This window comes from Notamacropus eugenii, chromosome 1 (genome assembly GCF_028372415.1).
Source record: "Notamacropus eugenii isolate mMacEug1 chromosome 1, mMacEug1.pri_v2, whole genome shotgun sequence".
In the NCBI taxonomy this organism is placed as follows: domain Eukaryota; kingdom Metazoa; phylum Chordata; class Mammalia; order Diprotodontia; family Macropodidae; genus Notamacropus; species Notamacropus eugenii.
In genome coordinates, this window is record NC_092872.1 from 490031118 (window position 1) to 490055334 (window position 24217).

The 24217-nt window shown below is 39.4% G+C and overlaps 1 long non-coding RNA gene across 1 annotated transcript; it reads right to left on the reverse strand.

Moving 5' to 3' along the window:
- On the reverse strand, nucleotides 1–24143 carry LOC140519678 (uncharacterized). The gene is made up of 3 exons (XR_011972264.1): nucleotides 24018–24143; nucleotides 12295–12342; nucleotides 1–437 (listed from the first exon to the last, which is right to left on the reverse strand). It is a non-coding gene; the product is annotated as an uncharacterized lncRNA (long non-coding RNA).
- Nucleotides 24144–24217: the final 74 nt, after the last annotated feature.

A 24217-nucleotide genomic window follows, 5' to 3' on the forward strand; every position in this document is an offset into this window, starting at 1 on the left:
TTGAGAGCTTGAGATCAGGAAAATGGCACAGTTATGGTTGACGTTAGGATCTAAGGGGTGACCACCCTTGTGGGTTGCTGAAGAGTAAGGAAGATGTGGGTCATGGGAGCTGATTTTTATCATCATTTGAGTCAACGTGTCAATTTTTATCTATTCACTTAAATCAGTAAGGTTCAATGGAGATCTCTACCACTCAACATTTCATTTGCCTTTAGATTGTCCTATAATGAGTAGTCGACTCAGTAGCTTTATTGAAAGGGAAGGCATGTCCCAAGCCCAGTGTAGAAGGTCCTTAGGTGATCAGGAAGCTGCATTAAGGGAGGGAGGGGCCAACCAAGTTCCAGGAACACACTTCGTTGCCTAAGGGGAAGAAAGCAGGCGGTGTCTGCTTCCTGACTTCTCTCCCCTTCCTCTTCCATTTCTGTGCTTGCTTTATCCTGCTTAAAGGGAACAAGCAAAATTCACCAGGGGAAAAAATGGTCTCTAGCTCCAGACGAGAGTTGACAGCTTTTTGAATACACTGAACCACTCAGGAATAGTTAAGCAGATGGTCCCGTGAGACTTCGGGGCCCCAGGCCTCATGAGTTGAACCAGCAGAAGCTCGGCAATAGTGCTGAGAATCTTGTTCAAACTATCTGCTTGGTATTGCAGAGTCTCTATTGGCCCCTCACCCCTACCCCCCCCACCCAACTTGAGCAAAACCAGGCCTGTAAATGAAGTTTTGGTTGCGAAAGAGGAAGTATTATAAATACTCAAATTAACTATAAAGATTATGTGAAAAAAGATGCTACTTGCATCCAGAGAAAAAACTGATAAATAGAAGTATGTATAGAATAATTTTACAAGTATATGCCTATTTGTGTTTAATGTTGATCATCTTTAGGGTGAGTGGAAGGGAAGAGAAAAAAGAAAGAAAGCAATTTATACATTCACTTTGGTGGATATTAAAAAGGAATAGCAAGTTGTACATAGCAGATTTGCAATTTCATGTGCAATCATCTTTTTTGTTTTACTACATTATGAAAATGTTTATTCCAAAAATTAAAAAATAAAATAAAATTTTAAAAAACATTTTAAAAAGAAAGAGATCTGAGGCTAACTTCTCATTTAGTGTTTAAGTGGGCATAGATTTCTTCTGAGCCCTCAATGACTTAGTGCAATCATTTTAATATATTCCCAGGCCAATAATACCCACTCACTCATTGTTTTGGTTTTCTAAGGCTCAGAGTGAGTATAAATAGCAATTGTTTCTGTTCTGTCCAGAAACTCTGAGGGTCTTCCCTTCCTGGATTGATTTTTGTTTTGAAAGGCAAACTAGGCCATCTTTCGCCTCAATTCTTACCTAGCCTTTAATTACAGAATTACTGAATGGGTGTAGCCTCAGATAAACTGAGACCTGGGAAAGACCTTAGCTTAAAAAGGCCAAGATCTCCCACTTCATCTGGAACCATCACCAGTCATCTTGACCTATGTCTTGCCATTGGACTCTGATGACTCTGGAGGAGAGAGTGAGGCTGATGACTTTGCACAGTTCTGCCTCACTTAAATCCAATTCACTCAAGAGTCAAGATATCACCCTCTAGATGTCCTGTTCCATGAAGGATGGGCAACAATGATAACAACAGTCCTGAGGAATAAGTACTGGGAACTGGGAACCCAAAATAGGAAATAAAGAAGGTGGTGATAGCTTGAGGGGGGGTTGGAAAACACTCTCCTACCTTCCAACACAATCATACCCACAATCACACACCCTTAGGGTAGAACAAGAATCTTCATTAGTTGATGACTTTTCTCTTTCTCTTTTTTCCTCCCCACAATCATGTACATGATTGATATAATGTAACTTACAATAAGATCTGATAAATTTTTTAATGGCTAAAATTCTGCAGAAGACAAAATCTCGTTTTAATGATAAGACTTCCCACCTACCATGGGCCAGAGAAGACCATTATCCAAAATTCTATTTCTGAGACTTTTTCCAGTTTCTGAGACAGGAGAAGCAAACTCATTGCACTGATCAAGCTGTCCTCTAAAATCTCTAATCCAAACCAGACTTCCATTTTGAATCTTCTCAGAAAGTTCCCAACTTTAGCTTGAGTGATCTTACTTGGGAAAGCATAAGTTCTTCGGTGTCCAATCAAACACCAAGCTTTTCTCTTACCCTGCTCAATCAGTGACTTCCTGGGCTACAGATGGTTATTAATAGCAATGGAGCTTGTGTTTTCTCAGGGTTCACTGTACATTCACTATTCATGTGTCTTAGTCAACAAGGCACTCATTTAACAAATAATGGTGCTTATTTGTAGCCTTAGTTGTAATGTGGATCGTTTCTTTTGTAGGTATCCAAATGTGTATAGTCTGTCTCTCTCTTTAGATTGTATGGGCTATTATATAGGGGAAGATTGGTTTGCTTTTGGAATTCTTCTGTGTTCCACCTCCAGGAAGGACTGTGGCCATTGTTAAAGGCTAGAGATGAAGGGTTTAAGGGATGGATGTGAGAAGGATGGGAGAATGGACAGCAACGATAACAACAGTCCTGAGAGCTAAAGTACTGGGAACTGGGAACCCAAAATACGAATAAAAGAGATGGTGATAGCTTGGGAGGGGGTTTGGAAAACACTCTCTTGCCCTCCAACATAATCATACCCCATAATCACCCTCTGGGTAGAATGAGAATCTTGATGAGAGAAGGAAGTTTGACTCAGACAAACTCAAGATTATTTCAGTCCATCTCTGTTTTTCTGCTTTTCCCTCATCAGTGCCTAGAAGGTTGCTCAGTCCAGGATGGATGCAAAATCAATCAGTTGACACGGATTATCTACTGAAATGGGAGAGTGGAGGGAACTAGACAGGTGGGAGACCTCATCTTTTTTGTCATGGATCACCTATATAATATTCAAAAGCTGAGGCACCTAAAATAAATAACTTGAAAGTGAGATTTTCAAGAAGTATGACGTTCTTTTCCATAGTCCGTATATACCTAATAATGACAGGCCCTTGGCTACCCAGATAACCAGTCCAAGGAAATTTCCTCCTTAGCCTGGCAAAGTTTATAAACCAAACTTAAGCTTCCCCCATCAGGCAATCAAAATAAGTCTGCTTGTTTCTCTGTGGCTTTCCCCAAGTTTCCTGCAGTGTCCTCCAAGAGCTTGAGCCTAATCCCACCCTAGGTGTAAGTCATGTCAGGCAACTTGGAAGCAAATTTACCATCAAGAGGTTGCCATGGAAACCTTATTCTGCCTCTCAAAGTCCCAGTGGCTTCTCCTCTGTGGAACTAGCCTGTTCTAATTAGAATTGCACTCACATATTCTTCCCCCCAGGCGAGTCTGAGAGCCACCTGATTTTCAGCCTCTCTTGGCCTTGACTCAGGACACAACTGGAAGGACTGAGAGAGTTCACCTTTGAAGAAGGTGGCTCTTGTTAGCCTCAGATGTTGACCTTGATGGTGCTAGTGTGGATCACCTGTTTGGATGTTCAAATTTGCTTCAGAACATTGGGGGTAGGAGGGAGGGAAGACAGCCCTGAGAGAGAATAATGTTATTTAATAATAGCTAGTTAGAATTTAGTTTTCAGGTTTATAAAATGCTTTACAAATATCTCATTTGATCATCACAACAACCCTGTGAGTTAAGAGCTATTATTATTCCAATTTTACAGAGGAGCCACTGATGGTGACAGAGGTTAAGGGACTTGCCCAGGGTCACACAACCAGTTAGTAGCTGAGGATTTGAACTCAGCTCTTTCTTGTTCTAGAGTCTAGTGTTCTATTCACTGCAACACTTAGCTGCCTTCGGTCATGATTAAGCCAAGCTGTCCCTGAGCATCAGCACCTCCCTGAGATGGGCATTTTGAGAAACTCTTTAAGGTTCTTGAAGAATTCTGACAAATGTTATTGTCTCAGGACAGGGTGTCACATAATGGTGATGTGGTATAGAGGCTACAGATCTTGTCACTAGGTTGGAAAGACCTAGATCCTATAACACTTAGAATCTCTATCACTGGACCAGTCATTTGACTTCTCAGGTTTCTAGGAAACTCCCCAGGGCAATATAATAAGTTGTAGAGAAGGAGCCAACTGGCATTAGTAGAAGGTATTTCCTTCTCAGGGAGTTGCCTATACCAGAAATCCCAGGTCCAGTCCCTATCCTTACCCTTCAGTATATATAACATGGGCAGAGGGGGTCAGGTTTCTGCTGGCTCTTCTTGTCTTTAGTGCTCTGCTCTCCTTTGCCCATCTGAGTCTCACCTTTCTTTTCTTCCTTGAAACACCCTTGTCCTCAGAAGAAAGTATCTAATGAACTCAATCTCTGGAGATGCTTACTGACTGCTCCCTCCCCAAAGATATTTTCATTTTAAAATAGGGCCTACAGTTTCCTCATCTGTAAAATAAGCTAGAGAAGGAAATGGCAAACCACTCCTGTATCACTGCCAACAAAACCCCAAATGGGGTCATGGAGAGTTAGACATGACTGAACAACAACTAAGAGGTCAAAGATTAACCCAAGCAAATTAAAGGAAGAATTTCAGGCACTGGGTTGGTGGCAGCCTTGGGGTTAGGACTACTTGGGTCACGTGGGTGTCCACCTACTTTGTGTACAGGTAAGGACAGATTTTATTGGTCTCATCTAAATACCATGAGCCCACCAATCACATCCTATCTGTTGTTATGGTTGGACCATTTCTTCAATCATGTCCAACTCTTCATGACGCCATTTGAGGTTTTCTTGGCAGAGATACTGAAGGGATTTGTAATTTTCTTCTCCAGTTCATTTTACAGATGAGGAAACTGAGGCAAACAGGGTTAAGTGACTTGCCCAGGGTCACACAGTTAGTAAGTATCTGAGTCTAGATTTGAACTCAGGAATATGAGTTTTCCTGGTTCCAGACCCAGAACTCCATCCACTGTGCCACCTAGCTGCCCTGTCCACCAATCTGGACAAAGCTTCCAACAGAGGAGGGAAATAACCAATCTATAAACATTTATTTTATATGCCTACAATGGACTTACTTGGTTACCCTCAACCTGGTTTGGCCCGTCTGCTGGAATGGATTACCAGGGTGTAAACTGGGGTGTGGCTATTGCGAATGCTGCAGCTTCTTGGAGCCACAGGTCGGATTTAGGCAGAACAGGTGGACATCAAAGGTGGAAAGAGCCCTGAAAAAGGCTGAGCAGCCATCACACCAAAGCTACTGGTCCTCCCTGAACACATCCTTCACCCCAGTGGTAAGTTCTTCAATTTGGAAAGATTACAAACCAAGACCAAAGTGGAGGGAGCGTTGGTGTATGATTTTCTGTTTGCAGATGATTGTGCACTCAATGCATCCTCTGAAGCTGAGATGCAACAAAGTATGGATCAATTCTCTGTTGTCTGTGCTAATTTTGGCCTAATAATTAACACCAAAAAAAACACAGGTGCTCCATCAGCCACCACCACACCATCTGTATGTGGAACCATCAATTATAACAAATGGAGAAGTTTTGAATGCTGTGGATAAGTTCACTTACTTTGGTAGCGTACTTTCCAGGGATGTGCACGTTGACAATGAGGTTGATGCACGCGTTGCCAGAGCTAACTCAGAGTTTGGGAGGTTCCAAAGAAAGGGAGAGAAGAGGTATTAGACTGACTACCAAACTGAAGGTCTACAGAGCCGTTGTGCTGATCTTATTGTTATATGCTTGTGAAACATGGATAGTGTACCAGCGCCATGCCAGGAAACTGAATTGCTTCCATTTGAACTGTCTTAGGAATATTCTGAGGATCACCTGGCAGGATAAGGTACCAGACTCTGAAGTCCTTGCTCGAGCTGAACTGCCAAGTATTCAAACTATGCTTCAGAGAGCACAACTCCAATGGGCTGGCCATGTTGTTCAAATGCAAAACGTACACTTGCCAAAAAGGTTATTTTATGGAGAACTTGCATGGGGCAGGCAATCACATGGTGGTCAGAAGAAACGATACAAGGTCTCTCTCAAGAATTTTCAATTTGATTGTGCAACATGGGAGACACTGGCACAGGACTGCTCAGCATGGCATGCCCACATCAGAAAAGGTACTGTGCTCTTTGAGCAAAGCAGAATTGAGACAGCACAAAGTAAACACAGGATGCGCAAATTTGGGATATCCACCCCAAATATTCACATGGACTATCTGTGCCCAACCTGTCTTAGGGCATTCCAAGCTCGTATTGGTCTGATCAGTCACAGTCGGACACACTGAAATTTTACTTTACAATGGTGATGTCCTTTTGGTCCTATTTGAAGATGAAGGACAACAACCAACAATGGACTTAGTTAAACTGCTCTTTAAAGAAATAACTTTTGCATTTTATTTGGTCAAAATTCTTGTATGGAATATTAAATAGCTGCTCAGATTTGCATAGAACTTTTAGGTTACTAAGTGTTCTATATATATTATCTGTAATTGTGAACTTGGTGAGACTTCCATAGTGCCTGAAAGACAGAGAATTAAAAAGACAGAGACGCTGAAACGTAAAGGAAAGGACCTCTCCTTAAGAGGTAAGTGACTTGAATAGCTCAGCTTCCAGAAAAAAGGCACAAACTTCCAGAGACAAAGAACTTTTCCCAGGGCAAAACTGCCTTTAGACCTTGGTTCTTAGCTACTTAAGTGGGTAAGATCTCCACTTGGAAATGTCCTTGTCTAGAATCTGGCTAGGCAACATAAGCAAAGGAAGAGTCTATCCTTGAGGCAATTTGCTCTAAACCAGGAAGAATTATCCTACCAGAAAGGCCAGACCTCTCCTACCTCCTTCCTGGAACTGGCAAACCTCAGGCTGAGGCTTTAGAGGGTCAAAGAAGAGAAGTTTCTGCCAGTCCTGGGCTAAGGGTTGGCTTGAAAGAGCACCAAAGCATTCTAGCTAAACATAGCAAGCACACTACCATTTAGCCAAGCTTGTGGCTGAAACTGGTAAGAGATTGCTGTGACCTCTTGGAGACTGAGCCCAGGGAGTCCAGTGGTTCCACCTGTCCACAGTGATCTACCTAGTTCAGTGCAGCAGCAACTTAGAATCATCCCAGTTGACCAGCAGGATAATTTATTCAACACTGACACCATCACCATCAGTGAACTTGGGGAAGACTCTCTAGACAACCTATATTTCTGGAATTGTGAGATGCTTTGACCATGTATGTTCCCCACATATGTACCTTACTATCATTGAACTTTGAATTTATGTCAACTCGGTGTACCCTACCTCCACCCCAAGACTGTACATATTTTTGGGAGACTGTCCCATGTTTTTTATTTTTTAATTATAACTACTGTTCTTGCTATGACATTCTAGCAAATGCCTTTGCTAAAGGATTATAGTGGCTCATTGTTAAGGGGAAGTACACCAATGGGGGCATGTAACCTCTAATTTAGGATAGTTACCCGTAGTGATATTCTTAGAACTACCATGTTTCCCTTAGGATCAATTGAAATAATATTTGTAAAGTAATTAGCACAGTGCCTGGTTTAGTAGTAGGTGCTTAATAAATTCTTATCCTGTTCTACCTTCCAACCTTAGAACATTGAGAATAGCAGCAGTTGTCTCTCTGGGGACCCAAACTGTCAGTGTTTGTGTGGTTGGAAAAGTAAGCTCAAATCCAGATGGTAAAAACCATATTGATTACACTCTACTCATCTCCCCTCATTCTCCTCTCACCAGAATTTAGATTCTGTTTCTGAGACCCTACTTTTCCCTTTTCTTTCTTGGAATCTAGGTCACCACATACTTCCCTGCCATCCTCACCCCTGCACACCCCTTCCCTCAACTCTATATATAGCCTTCCCCTTTTAGAACATACGTTTTTTGATGGCAGAGGCTGCTTTTGTTTGTATCCACAGCTCTCGGCACTGTGCCTGTCATATAGTAAGCACTTAATCAATGTGGCTTCCCGTCTCCTGCCCCCACTTATGGAGTCATTCATTCATTTGACTCTCACAACCCTGTGAGATGGGTCCTGTTATTATCCACATTTTGCAGCTGAGGAAACTGAGGCTCAGAGAAATTAAATGCCTTTCCCAGGATCATACAAATACTAAGTGTCTGGAATGGAGGGGAGGGGTTGCTGACTGAGTCTAATGCTCTACCCATTAAGTATAGACAGTCCTTGGTTTACATTTAAAGAACTATGAAAGACTAGTTGAGGATAATATTTTTTTTTTTTTGCTATTATCATATATATGAGGGTAAAAAGAGAGCCACTGTCCAAACAACTCTTGACAGTTTCATAAAAAAAAGTTGCCCGGTGGACTACCAGTGATAAGGGCTAGGTGCAATGAGTGGGGAAGGGGCAGCATTCTGCTTTGTTATTCAGTCAATAAGCTGTGTATGAATCTTTATGATCCCATTTGGGGTTTTCTTGACAAAGATACTGGAGTGGTTTGCCATTTCCTTCTCCAACTCACCTTACAGATGAGGAAACTGAGACAAATGGGGTTAAGTGACTTGCCCAGGATCACATAAATAGGAAAAGTTTGAGGTCAGGTTTGAATTCAGAAAGAGGAGTCTTTCTGACTCCAGGTCCAGTGCTCTACTTGCTGTGCTGCCTAGTTGTCCTAACATTCTGAACACCTATGTTAACTATATTGTACAGTACTGTGCATATTTTATCACTAACTTGACCTTTCATTTCATAATTCTGTTTACCATCATGGTACAGTATTTAATATGTCTGCATTTTAGTATATTTTATGACTTGTGTAAAGGTATGATTTTGTGTATGCCTTTGTTATATAGACAAGGTGAAATGTAGGGTAGGTAGTGAAGGGTAGGTAGGGGTAAATTCACATTATGGACAAATCACTTTAAGTAGGTAAAGTGGAAGTTGTCTGTAGTTCTTTTCTTTAGCTTTTCTGTGAAGACTTTTCTTCAGCTTGGAAAAGAACAAGTAAGTAGGGATAGCTTCCCTTTTTGGAGTAATTTGCACCAAGCCTCCCCTTTCTTCATCTCCTCATTCAGTTAATTTCAAGTAATATTTAATATGCAACTACAATAGCAGATAGCAATATATAGAGCAATGGAACCCAAGTCAAGACCATCTTAGGTTAAATTCAGCCTAGATACTTAGCAGGCACATAATGCTGGGCTAGTCACTAAACCTGTCTGCTTCAGTTTTCTCATCTGTAAAATGGAGATAACATAGCAACTTATCTCCCAGGTTTGTTACAGGGATAAAATAAGATAATATGTGTAAAGTGCTTTGCAAACCTTAAATGTGCTATATAAATGCTTGCCATTATTTTTAGAAGGCACTATGAAAAAAAAATCAATACTTCCTGCTCTCAAGGAATTTATTCTCTACAGGGAGGACTGGGGTGAGGGAAAGGAGGGATAGCACATATTGATAGGCTTAATAATTTTTTTCTTTTTTCATCCAAATTTATTAATTTATTTGTTTTCAGTTTTCAACATTCACTTCCATAAGTTTTAAATTTTCTCCCTCTCCATCTCCCCTCCTTCCCCAAGACAGCATGCAATCTTGTATGGGCTCTACACATACATTCCTATAAAATACATTTTCACATTATTAATGCTGCAAAAAAGAATTAATAATGAATGGGAGAAACCATGAAAAAACCAAACCAAACCAAAACAAAACATAACAAAAGAGAAAATAGTCTGGTTCATTCTGAGTTCCTACTCCATAGTTCTTTCTCTGGATGTGGATGGCATTTTCCATTATGAGTCTTTTATAAATGTTTTAGGTCCTTGTGTTGCTGAAAAGGACTAAGTCTATCAAAATCAGTCCTCGCACACTGTGTCTGTGACTGTGTACAATGCTCTCCTGGTTCTGTTCATTTCACTCAGCATCAGTTCATATAAGTCTTTCCAGGTTTTTCTGAAGTCCACCTGTTCATCATTTCTTATAGCACAATAGTATTCTATTACATTCATATACCACAACTTGTTCAGCCATTCCCCAATTGATGGGCATCCCCTCAGTTTCCAGTTCTTGGCCACCACAGAAAGAGCTGCTATAAATATTTTTATACATGTGGATCCTTTTCCCATTTTTATGATCTCTTTGGGATATAGCCCTAGAAGTGATATTGCTGGGTTAAAGGATATACACATTTTTTAAAGCCCTTTGGACATAGTTTTAAACTGCTCTCCAGAATGGTTGGATCAGCTCACAGCTCCACCAACAATGAATTAGTGTTCCAACTCTCCTACATCTTCTCCAACATTTATCATGTTATCCTGTTTTGTCATGTTAGCCAATCTGATAGGGGTGATGTGGTACCTCAGAGTTGTTTTGATTTGCATCTCTCTAATCAATAGTGATTTAGAGCATTTTTTCATATGACTGGAGATAGCTTTAATTTCTTCTTCTGAAAACTGCCTGTTCTTATCCTTTGACCATTTGGCAATTGGGGAATAACTTGTGTTCCTGTAAATTTTATTCAGTTCTCTATAAATTTTAGAAATGAGACCTTTATCACAGATACTAGTTGTAAAAATTCTTTCGCAGTTTTCTGTTTCCCTCCTAATCTTGGTTGCATTGGCTGTATTTATGCAAAAACTTTAAAATTTAATGTAATCAAAATTATCCATTTTGCATTTCATAATGTTCTCTATCCCTTGTTTGGTCTTAAATTCCTCCATTCTCCATAAATCTGACAAATAAATTGTTCCTTGTTACCCTAATTTGTTTATAGCATAAGCCTTTATACCTAGGTCATGTACCCATTTGAACTTTATTCTGGTATACGGTGTCAGGCATCAGTCTATGCCCAGTTTCCAAAGTTTTTGCAGCAATTTTTGTCAAACAGCGAGTTTTTATCCCAGAAGTTGGGGTCCTTGGCTTTATCAGACAGTAGAATGCTAAACTCATCGACTATTGTATCTTGTGTACCTAACCTATTCCTGTAATCTTCCCTTCTATTTCTTAGTCAGTGGTTTTGATGATTGCTGCTTTATAATACAATTTGAGAACTATTATGGTTAGGCCACCTTCCATAGTATTTCTTTTAATTAATTACCTTGTTAATAATTTTTTTCAAGAAATAGTGTGTTGGAGGTAAATACAAAAATAAAGGTTTGAGTTTTTGCAGTCTAGCAAGATAGGTCAGAACAATGTATAATTAAATATAATAGAAGTTGTATCTTGATGCTAAATTTCCAGATGCTTGAGTCACTGCTGAACATAATTTTTCAGCAGTGGCAAGATCATCATAAACCATCAGAAAACTCAACTGCAAAATCGAGTCTGTGGGACAGACATTGAAATTACCCCCCAGAGAGCAGTTAAGACCTTAGGGTGCTGTTGGCATGTCTTCTCCACCTGGTAGGGAAAAACATTATGATGGCTCAGTTTGAACTCTGGGGAAGTATGCCTATGGCAGTGGCTCTCTCCTTGGAAATAATACCCAACCAAGAACAACACAGCAGGCTACTATGAGCATGTCGTGGACTTTCAGCTTACGCAGTGTAGCATGCAAATGAACTGAAGGGGAAAGGAATTAGGCCAAGTTGGAGGGAGACCAGGCCAACATCTGGAAGCTCTGAAACTTCTTGCTCTGTCCTTTTTCTTAGTTTACAAGGAATCTGTTTCCTATCTCTTACAGATGTATTACCATTTATATTTTTGATGCCATCTGCTACCTGTAACTGTGCAGATGAACAATGTGGGGATATTTACTCCATGCCCCCTCTCCCTAACTTATGTCTTAAGTACAAATAACAAATCAGATAGCCAAGAAGATTCAGATTTGTGGGGAGATGAGTTCTTTTCATCAGGACCTGCCAGCCTTGGGCGGTAGCCTTTGCAACCACAGTTCCCAGGCTGGCCAGCTTCCCCTCTCATTGGGTAAGCAACCATGAGAAAAGTGCTTCAAGATGAAACTTCCCGAAAGAAAATTATAGTGAAACTTAACTTTTGCTACTTTGTTCAATTTCCTAGGTTTGTGGTTGGAGACTTTCTTAAAAGACCAGAGATGCATTTTCCTGGTAAAGATTTCACTTTGCTGGATTTTTTTTTGTTAACAAACCAGAAATATTTGTGTGAGTTTTAAATGCCCCATCTTAGATTCCAATTCAAGAGAACTGTATCCCAGATACACACCCTTAAGGGCTTTGCCTCTGCCAAGGACAGAGATTTTAATTCTCAGGAGAGGAATACTGGATTTGATCAGTATAAAACACTGGCCTACAATTCTACCCCCCTGAGTTTTATAACTCTGGGCTCTTTGCCTATGATTTCTTTAGGGAGGGGTGTTATTGGTATTTAAAACTGGAGGGGCATACTTGGTATGGTTAAGTCTAGATGAATTGAAAAAAATATCTTACCAGTGATGCCACTCTGCTTTTTCTTGTCTTAACTGAGTTAGAGGAAGCCTGTGAAATGAAGAGATACTGCTTCAATCTCATTGCCCCAGATAACAAAATAAAACAAAACAAAACAAAAATTTAAAGCCTCCTATGGCAGCAAATTCAGGCATTCACTACCAGCACAGGAAACTTTTAGACAAAAAAGTGATGAAAGGAAAAGAATACTGAAGTTAGAGTCAGGAGACTGGGTTTAAATCTTGCCTCTGTCACTGCATGGCCTTGGACAGCTCAACTTTCTGAGATCTCTGTCCTCTCATCTGTTAAATAAGGGGTTTGGGTCAGATAGTCTGGCTTTGCTCTGGCCTTCTGGGAGTTTGTTGTATTGAGATGCGATCTGATTAGCTATTATTTCTTAAGTATAGAAGTCAAAGACAGGCAAACTACCCTTTGTTATGCTGTAAACCTCCCAAGTCGCTCATGACTGGCCATATCCACATCCTCTTAGCATAAACTACTACTACCTCCAAATAACACTCTAAGAAGGGTCCATGGACAGAAGCTAACCCTTCAGTCAGGAAGAAGTGAGTTCTAATCCAGCTTCAGGGACTTACTAGCTACGTGACCCTGGAGAAGGCACTTAATCTCTGCCTGCCTCAGTTTCTTCTCCTGTAAAATAAGCATAATGATAGCACTTACTTCCCAGGTTGTTGTGAGGATAAAATGAAATAATGTCTACAAAGCACTTTGCAAACCTTGAAGTCCGATGAGTGCTATCTGCCGTTACTCCCACTGTTCCTTTCGTCCTTTATTTAGCAGGATGAGCAAGCCGGCTCCCAGCTGAGGAATTCGCACTCAGTAAGGAGGATCAGATCAGCTCCTCAGGGGCCGGAGGGCAAGTCAATGCACCTCATCCCGTCTACATTGCTGGTGTCCAGAATCAGGTTCATCATTGAAAACAGAAAGGATTAGTTACCTTCTTTTGTTACCTCCTTTGGTATGGAAAATCTCAACTCCACCAACTCTTCAGGATGATTACTTCTCTGGCAGTTTTGTAAGAAAATGAGAAATTTCTCTCCTTTGAAAGCTGATGGGAATAGAGGCAAGGGACCAGATAACCTCCCACAGAGACACATTTACCTGCTTATCCAGAAGGACATAGGAAGGGCCCTTCCTGGGAGCTTCAGTGGAGGAACTGCGCCATCTACTGTCCTTAGAACAACATAGCTTCTTAGAATCAAGATTGGTTGGTCCTGGCCTCTGTATGATCCATCACAGATCTACAACTCCAAAAGACCTCAGAGACCATTTTGGTCAACTCTCTCATTTTATAGATGAGGAAACTGAGGCCCAGGGAGTTTGTCACTTGTCCAAGGCCACCTAGGTAGTGTTCATCAGAGATAAGATTTCAGCTCTCATCCTCTGAATCTGCTTTTGAAAAAATTAAGTAACAGTATCTTAACAGTATTGTTGAATATCAGTAATAGTTATATATCACCTTCTCTCCCACCAAGAAAAACCAACTCCAAAACCAAATTCCTAGATTCAAATGCTATCAGGGCTTTCTGATAAAACTGTTTATCTTTGTCACAACCTGAACAATTGAGAGTAGGCATGGAGACTAGGAAAGTGTCCTCAAAGAGCCTGCTCAAAGGAGGGCTGGGGATCTAAAGTTTTATGAGGAGGAAACCCAGTTTCTCTGGTTAATGTTGAGGATTATCTCTTCATTCTTAGAGGAAAAAAAAAACCTCCTCCCAGGTGCTTTCAAGAACATAAGGTTATCCCTTATTTTTTGGTCTCAAGCTTATCTTAGATGTATGTTGCTCATCCTTCCTTTTCAAAGAGGACCAATGACATCACAATGTTAGTGTAAAATAGTGAATGGGTAATGTCTTGATTTGCACGTGAACTGGATTTAAGTGAAGCAGAGTTTTGCAAAGTCCTCAGCGTCACTCTGGCTTCCAGAGTCATTGGGGGCCAGTGGCAGGACAAAATAAGACCACTGGTGATGGTCTGTGATGCAGTGGGTGACCTTGGCATCTTTGATGTCTGACTAAGCTCTGAGTGCTCCACAGCACCTGTTTCCGCTGCCTTCATGACCCTTGGGAAAATTGTTCTCTTCTGCCAGGGGAAGTCTTCACATGCTTGGGGTAGACATGTCCCTAACTCACTGATAGGTTTGAGGCTTTTGGGGTATATGGAGTGTTCAGAGAACACAGAAAATGAAGCAATAAGTACCAAGAACCAGTGTGACTTCATCAAGAACTCATCATGCTAGACCAACTCCATTTCTTGTTTTTGACAGGATCATAAAACAAGTAGTTTGGAGAAACCACTGTGGAGGTAGTTTGCCTAGATTTTAGAAAAGCTTTTGGTGAAGTATTTCATATAGTTCTTACATGTCTTTCCATATAGAGAGAGTGGAGGGTTGTGGATCAGATGACAAAGCAGATGAATTCAGAACTGTTTGAGTTGGCAGATTCAGAATATCTGTTAATGGCTCATTCTTGAAACAGCTCTGGGTGTCTTTACATGGCTTCTTTTCAAGTTATGGTTTGTGTTGCTTAACATTCCCAATAACTCAGATAAAGACATAGATGTCACCCGCATCAAATTTGCACATGACACATATCTGGGAAGGGCAGTTAAGACACCAGACAGTAATTAGGATTTAAAAAGATTTTGACAGATTAGAGAACTGAGCTGAATCAAGGAAGATGAAATTCGATAGAGATCAATGTAAAGTCTTATACTCAAGTTAAAAAAAATAAGTTTCGTAAGCATAAGATGGGTCAAACAGATCACAGCTATTCTGAAAAAAAAAGTAGGGATTCTAGAGGACAGCAAACTCAATGAGACCATCACAAAAAGCCAATGGGATCTTGGGTTTTGAAAAGCAGAGCTTAGAGAAATAGGGAGGTGACAGTCTCATTGTGGCCAGCTCTGGGCACTACTGTTAAGAGCATTAATATTCTGGAGTGTACAGAGAAGGGCACTCAGGATGGGGAAAGGTCTTGAGTCCATGTCAGATGAAGACTGAACAAAGGAACTTGGTGTGCTTAGCATGCAAAAGACTCTGGATATCCAGTTTAATGCAGCAACTAGGTGGCATGTAGTGTTGGATGTGAAGTGAGAAGGATTCCCCTTCCTGGGTTCAAATCTGGCCTCAGTCACTTCTTGGTTGTATGACCCTGGACAAGTCGCTCAGTTTGCCTCAGTTTCCTCATCTATAAAATGAGCTGAAGAAGGAAATGGCCAAAGAAACCCCAAATGAGGTCATGAAGAAGATTGAAAAAATGAGTGAGCAAGGAAAAAATCAAGAGGAATTCTTTCAATTTTAGAAGCAAAGGTAAAGCAGCAATCTTTTAAAAAAATTTTTAATTTTGGACTCAAGGGCTAAAACACAAATACAGGATAGAGAAAAGAAATAAAACCATATAATAAACTTAAATATTGGAACTTAAATACCAAATAAGAAAAAAAAGCATGTCACGCATACCAAAACATGAGAATTCAAAATATGCAACAATAAATTTTCATTTCAAGAAAGCCTATATGATGAATAATACCCATTGTTGAAAATTGTCCACCTATTCTTTACTTCCTTGTGAGTTTTCTTTTGTTCTCTGCTACACATTTTTTTACTTTGTTCTTTTGCCCCTTCCCCCCATCCCCCAGAAGGTTACAATAAAGTTTAGATGTTTCTCTAGAGCTATAGATATATACACACACATACACATACATACATACATGCATACATACACACATATATATATAGACATATACTTTCTCAAACATATTCTTCTCCTGGTCTTTGTTTTTACATTTGTGCATATCTCTTGTTTCCTATCCCTCCTGCCTCCTCTACTTTACTTCTACCCAGTACTTTGCTCTCCTATTACTTGCCTACCCTCCTCCAAGAATCCCTCCCCTATCCTCCCATTCCCATAAATCTAAACACCCTTCTACACCCCCTTTTACCTATTCCCTCTCCTCTCCTCTAAAGATCTCTTCCTTGTCCTCTCCCCTCATGCCCCTACCATTTTATTTCCTCTGAATTTAGATTTTTATTTTCTTCTGAATGTATATGTATTGTTCCTTCTTAAACCTATTCCTGATGAAAGTAGGTTACTAGAACTACAAGCCCTCCTCCCCATCTAATTTCTCTTGCACCTCATTTGTATAAAATAATTACTATTTTTAGCTCTTCCTAAATGGTTTTACTATTAAAATTAATATCATAGTCAGTTTTACCCCAATCTTTGTTATGAGCTACCCAATTATTAATAAGAATCTTAGACATACATTTTACATATATAAAAGGTAAACAATCTGTCCTTATGAATCTCTCATAATCAGTCTTATATTTCTCTTGGTTCTTGTATGTCGAATCTCCTATTAAGTTCAGGATTGTTTTTAATGAAGTCTTGAAAGTCTGAGAGTTTATCAAATGTCCATTTTTTTTCATTTAGAATATTACTTAACTTTGCAGGGTATGATCTTTTTGGTCATAGCCCCAGTTCTTTTGCTCTTCGATACATTGTGTTCCAAGATTTGAGGTCCTTTAATGTCTGCACTGTTAGGTCTTGTGTTATTCTAATTGCACCTCCAACATATTTAAATTGTTTTAATCTTGATGCTTTTAATATTTTATCCTTGATCTGGGGGTTTCTGGAATTTGACTATGATATTCCTATGTATTTTCCTCATGGGATCTCTTTTAATTGGTGATCAATGGGTTTTTTTCTATTCAACTCCTCCCATTCCCCCTTTGTTCTAATGCTTCAAGACAATTTTCTTTAATTATTTCTTGTGTTGTTGCATCAAGATTCTTTTTTTGATCACAACTTTTAGTTAGTCTGATTACTTTTGTATTTTCTCTTCTTGATCTGTTCTCCATATCTGTTGGTTTTTTTTTTTTATATTTCACTTTCTCTTCTATTTTTTCATTATTTGTATTTTGTTTAATCATTTCTTGATCTCTTATAATTTTGCTGGCTTCACTTTGCCCATTTCTAATTTTCAAGGTGTCATTTTCTTCTTTAAGATTCTGGATCTCCTTTTCTAATTGGTTAATTTTTCTTTCATAACATTCTTGGGGTTTTTTTGGGGGGAGGGAATTCTTTTTTTTCTTCCATCTCAGTCATTTGATTTTTATAGTCTTTTTAAAGATCTTCTATAATTCTTTTTTGGCAGGTGTCCATTTGATTTTACTCTTTGGGAGTTTCTTTACTTCAATATGTTCCTCTGAAGATGATCCCAGGTCATCTCTGTTCTCATACTAATTTTCTATGGTTGGACTCTTTCTCCTTTGTCTGTGCATTTTTTTTTTTTTGTGCTAATAGCTTAATTTTTTTAATCCTCTCTAGCCCTGGGGTATGGGAACTGGTTCATCTTGCGGCAGATCTCCAGCTCTGCCCCTAGCCTGGAACCAAAGCCAAACCTCCTATCTGCTGTAAGTGCCCACAGCCAGGGGCTTTCTGCCCCACTGCTTCTGCCCTCCCCAGGCATGTGCTGGTTCCTTCTTGCCCCCACGCTCTTCAAAGTACAGCTGGGTCTGGCGTTCCTTGTCAGCAGAGGTTCCCTTAATTTTCCCAGGCTCAAGCACCCAATTTCCTTCCTTATGAGGGTAATAGTTCTTGTTGCTGGGGCTGATGCAGCCTTCCAAAACAAATAACCCCAGGGCTTGCAGCTTGTTTCAGCAGCTTGGGGCTTGTTGTTAAACTGGAACCTAGCCTGGAGGTGTTTGTTCTTCCCTGGGACCAAACCTCACCCTGGGATTTTTCTTCTGATCTTCTTGTATTGTCCCAGGAAGACCCCAGTTGTGCCCCTATTCTTATCTCCATCCACACTTTGTTCGCCCTAAGGTGCTATTTTAACTCTTTTGTGGGGGAAAATCTTGAGAGCTTGGAATTTTCTGACCTACTCTGCCGTCTTCCCAGAATCCTTTCCTGTAGTCTTTTAGGAAAGTTCTAAATTGTCCCAGTGCATTTCTATTCTCTAAACATTCAGCATTTGTATTTTTATTTGTCTTGTTTATGTCTTTATTTTTTTGTCCTATAGCAGACATCTTATCTATATTTTAAAGAAACAAAAGAACACATAAAAACACCCATCTGCTGTCTGATTCTTATACTTGTGGTATCTTTTTTGTTTATTTAAAACACTGCTGCCAAAATAACATCTTACTGTAATAGCTTATATTTATATAAAATTTATAAGGTCCTTTACTAGCAGCCCTGTGAGGAAATTAATGCAATTGGGATCTAAAAAAATGTCAGTAGACTGGAAAGGTAAGCTGAAGCTAACAAAAGAAGTTTTAATTGGAATCAATGTCTAGCACTTGGATTTACAAATGAATTACATCAAGTTTACTTTGGAATAGACATACATCTAGAAAGCACTTCGTGTGAAAAAGACCTTCTACCTGGGATTCTCATTTTTAGAGTTCAGTAGAATCAGAAGTGGGTTGGGATGGACAAAAAAGTTAACACTTTAAACTGCATTGATAGATCTGCACTGTCCAGAATGAGGGAGACAGTTGTCTTCTATACTGTACTCTCATTATGGAATTAGAGAGGGACCTCAGGCACCATCTAGTCTAACTCATAAACAAAGGAATCCCTCCCCTAGCATACCTGACAGGTGATCCTCTGGTGGAAGACTTCCAAAGAAGGACAATGAACCACCTCCAGAAGTTGGTTCTACTTTGGAACAGCCCTATTTGTTAGGAAGTTCTCCCTGACACAATCAAACTTAGATTAGCCTTTCTGCAACTCCTACCCATTGCTTTTGGCTCTACCCTCTGAAAGCCAAACACAATAAATGGAATTCTTTCTCCGTGTTTTTTGTTGTGATGAGGGGGGGGCGGGGTTAGTCACAGTTCCAGGGCCAAGAAGAATGTTAGTGCTTGTGTCTCCAAGAAATCAGGAGTCCTTCCTGAGTAAAGACCAGAGCACAAATTAGGAGAGCAGAGACCATAGGTCTCCTAGGATTATACTACTTTAAAAGCTCCCTGAGCTTGTAGGCCCCTAAAACTAGCTTTGAAAACAATAGCATAAAAAAGCTAGAAGTTTGGAATAGTGTCTTCCCACCCTCAGGTGAGCAGAGAACAACATTAACATAAAGTTCAAAGTCAAAATATATGTTGGAAAAAGTGAGCAAAAACTAACCAAACAAAAAAGAACTTGTCAATTAAAAGCTACTACAGGCAGGAAAGACCAAGATACAAACTTCAAAGAAGACATAATGTGAAAACAACTACAGCTGAAGCCTTAAAGAAAAAAATGCTAATTGTATCCAAGTCCAGCAAGAGTTCCTGGAAGAATTAAAGCAAGCAATAAGAGTGATAGGAGAAAAAAAATTCAGGATGGGAAGGTGGGAAATGAGAGTGATGCAAGAAAATTATGAAAAGAGAATTAATAGCTTGGTAAAAGAAGCATAAAAATACTGAAGAAAATAACCCCTTAAAAAACAGGATTGGCCTACTGGTAAAAGAGTCACAAAAATTCATTGAAGTAAAGAACTCCGCAAAAAGCAGAATTGGCCAAATGGGAAAGGAGGTACAAATGCTTGCTGAAGAAAATAATTCCTTAACAATTAGAATCGGGCAACTGGAAGTTAGTGATTCCATGAGACATTGAAAAACAATAAAATAAAGTCAAAGGAATGAAAAAAAAAATCGAAGAAAATGTGAAATATCTCATTGCAAAAACTGACCTAAAAATAGATCAAGGAGAGTTAATTTAAGAATCATTAAATTTCCTGAAAGTCATGATCAAAAAAGGAGCCTAGACATCAGATTTCAAGAAATTGGGAAAACTGCCCCAATATCTTAGATCCAGAGAATAAAATAGAAATAGAAAGCGTCTACCAATCATCTCCTGAATGACATTCCAAAATGAAAACTTCCAGGAATATTATAGTCAAATTCTGGAGCTCCTATGTCAAGAAGAAAATATTGTAAACAGTCAGAAAGAAACAAATTAAATATCATGGATTCACAGTCACACAAGATTTAGCAGCTTCTGCGAGCGCATCCAACCATTCTGGAGAGCAATTTGGAACTATGCCCAAAGGGCTACAAAAATGTGCATACCCTTTGACCCAGCAATATTGCTACTAGGACTATATCCCCAAGAGATCATAAAAATGGGAAAGGGTCCCACATGTACAAAAATATTTATAGCAGCACTCTATGTAGTTGCCAAAAACTGGAAGTCAAGGGGATGTCCATCAATTGGGGAATGGCTGAATAAATTATGGTATATGAATGTAATGGAGTACTATTGTGCCATAAGAAATGATGAACAAGAAGACTTCAGAGAGGCCTGGAAGGACTTATATGACCTGATGCTGAGTGAAAGGAGCAGAACCAGGAGAACTTTGTGCACAGCAACGACCACAGTGTGTGAGAGTTTTTTCTGGTAGACTTGGATTTTTGTAATAACGCAAAAACTTCTTATAAAAAAAAAAATCCCAAAGGTGGTTCTCAAGGCAAAATGCCTTTCACACTCAGAGAAAGAAATATGGAAGTCACTCACAAAATGTAGCAGATCATGTTTGTGTATGTGTATGTGTTTGTGTATCATGTTCTGATTTGTTATACGATTTCTTTCATTTATTTTAGTCTGACTACATAGCATGACTATAGTGAAAATATACTCAATAGGAAAGTATATGTAGAATCTATACAGAATTGTATGCAGTCGCGGGGAGGGAGGGGGGTAGTGGAGGGTAGGTGGGGGGGGATAAAATCTCAATTGTATGGCAGTGATTGTTAAACATTAAAAAATAAAAATAAAATTAAAAAAAATTTTATAGAAAAAAAAAAAAGAAATGACTAAGGGGATAACTTCAGAAAAACAAGGGAAGACCTATATGGAGTGGAGTGAGCAGAACCAGGAGATCATTATACACAGTTACAGAAATATTGTAACCATGATCAACTGTGAAAAACTGAGCTACTCTGATCAATATAATAATCCAAGACAATTCCAGAGGACTCATGATGAAAAATGCTAACTCCTAAAATAGAACTAATGAACTCTGAGAGCAAATTGAAGTATAGTTTTCTTACTTTATTTTTCTTACCTTTTTTTGTGCAATATGGCTAAAATCTAAATATATTTTGCATAATTTATTATGTGTTATTTATACATTGCTTGATTTTTTAGTTGGGGGCAGGAAAAGGGGAGATATTTTGAAACTCAAAATATTTTAAAAGAATTAAAAATAAATAAATATTTTCAAAAGAAACATGCCTATGGGAAAGCATCACAAATGATTTCATAATGTGAAAATAACAAAGTAATTAAAACAAATTATGATGAGAAAGGAAGGGAATTAATGAGCTACTATAGTGGCTTGAATAATGATGAAGGCTTTCATGTGCTAAATTTTGGCACTCTTTAAATTTCAGTGTCTTGAAGGTGAAAATCATAGTGACCATGTCCTAGTTATGGCTCTGGGTGGTCTCTTTTGAATGACCATGCCTTTGTAAAGTTGGGAAACAGGCAACTACTGTATAGAAATGTCCCCTTTTCATCTGGTCCCTAAATTTCTATTCTCTGGATCTGAATGGTTGTTTTCCTAGGAGTTTCCCTGGACCCTGGGAGGTCTAGAGAAGGTTGAGAGGGTTGTCCATTGAAGAAAAGGCTCTGCCTATTCTTTTATCAAAGGAACACAGACAATAAGCACAGAGGAGGAGATTTTTTTCAAAGGAGGGAAACTCTAAGGACATCCTCTTGGGAGAAGATTCAGGCCATTTCTTATTGTTTGTTGATAAAGTAAAATAGATATGGTAGCTTCCTATGGGTAGTTGTGCCTTAGTACAGAATCTCGACTCTTGGGTACTCAAGAGAAGAATCTAGAATTAAAGGGAATTTGGTATGGTCTGGAAAGAATCCTGGATTTGGAGGTAGAGGATTCAGATTTGAATCTCAGCTTTGCAGGGTCACTGCATGTGACCCTGGATGAAATAACTTCCTTTTTCTGGATGAATTTAGTTCTCACCTATCACATTAGCAAGTTGGACCAGATAAACTCTAAGACTCCTTCTTCTTCTAGACCCCTACGATCTTCTACCAGAGACAGTGACCTTTTCAGGGGAGGAGATGGAAGCCAGTCAGTCATTTAACTCTCTCCACTTCAGTTCCCAGACTTGGGGAATAGTTAATACTATGGGATTAATTTTAGCGTGTAGGCCACAAATGCTACTTTACAAAGTAGGTTCAAGAGAATTGACAGGATCATAGGTTTCCAATTGGTAGAAATCTTAGAGTCCACCTAATTCAATCCACTTATTTTACCGATGAAGAAATGGAGGTCCTAAAAGGTAACATAACTTTTCCAAGGTTATACAGGTGGTAATTAATAGAATCAGGATTTGAAGTCCATACCCAGGACTATTTCCATTGTACCACACTGCAAATCAATTTAATGCAGTACATTTATAAAGCACCTAGTATGTGTAGTGCAACATAGTCCTTGTCCTCAAACATCTTACAATCTAGTAGGAAGAATCAGACAAATATGGAAATAACTGATAGTAAAAAGTCAATAAACGTCTATTAAACACCTATTGTGTGCCATGCACTGGGGTTAGAAATACAAAAAAGAAAGACAGTTTCTATATTATAATCTAATGTGGGAAGACAACTCATAAAAGAAAAATGAACGAGGGAGTAGGGAGGTATCGGGTGATGGGGCAGGGGAGGCCCAGTGAAATGGGGAAGTCCAAAGTCCCAACAGCTGAATGGGAAATGAGTGATGAAAGTTATAAGATATATGTATAGTTATTGCACTGGGCAGAACACAAGGCCAAAACACTCCTTAGTGCCGTGGATAGCTCAAGCAGGCATCTCTGACTGAATCTATCCAAAAGAGAATTCCTCTTTCCCTCCAAACCCTTCTCTTGCCTCAGCTTTTTTGTTATAGTAGAGGGGGCCATCAATCTTCCTGTCACCCAAGCTCCCAATTTCAGTGTTATCCTTGACTTCTCATTTATTCTCATCCTACGTAGCCAATATGTTACTAAATTTTGTTCATTTTACTTTTATGGTAACTCTCCCATACATCCTCTTCTTTCCATTCATATATTAACTCCCCTGATACAGACCCTCATCATCTCTCACCTGGACTAGTGCACAATAGCTTTCTGATTGGTCTCCTTGCCTCAAATCTCTCCCACTCCACTCAGTTGTCCAAATGTTCTTCCTTAAATGTAGGTCTGATTGTATCACTCTCCTACTTAAAGAACCCTGTTGACCCCCTATTATCTTCAGGGTCAAATATAAAATCCTCTGTTAGCCTTTAAATCACAACTGGCTCCCTTCCTACCTTTCACTTACACCTTCCATGAACTCTTATTCAAAGTTCCTTCCATATAACTCTGTCTCTGGACTCTGCTTTCTCACTGACCATCCCCCTATGCCTAGAATGATAAATACCTCCTCACCTCCAAGCTTCTGGGACTTCCTTTAAGGCTCAACTTAAGTCACACTTTCTGTAGGAGGTCTTTCCTGAACTTTCTTTCTCTGCTGCCCCCCCATTCTGCATTTTATAAAAGTACCTTCTGTTTATTCTGTATATATCTTGCATGCGCATAATAAACTTGTTTTTTTTCATCGTTAGAATATAAGCTCTTTTGTGGTCAGGACCATGTTTTTGACTTTCTTGTATCCATGGTGTTTAGTACAGGGCCTGGCACATAGTAATGATTTAATAAATGCTTGTTTACTTACTGAATTCTGCGCTTCATTTGGTCTTTTGATGCTCTCTCTCCCATCAGTGTTCTACTACTCAACTACCATGGTCATTTATTTTACTTCCTGCTTCTTGGATCTCCCTCCCTCATAAGATGGGGCCAGCAGGTCTGTGGAGGTATGACACTGGAATCCTGGCTGACAATATTGAGGTCTTTCAAGATTCCAGAATGCCTCAG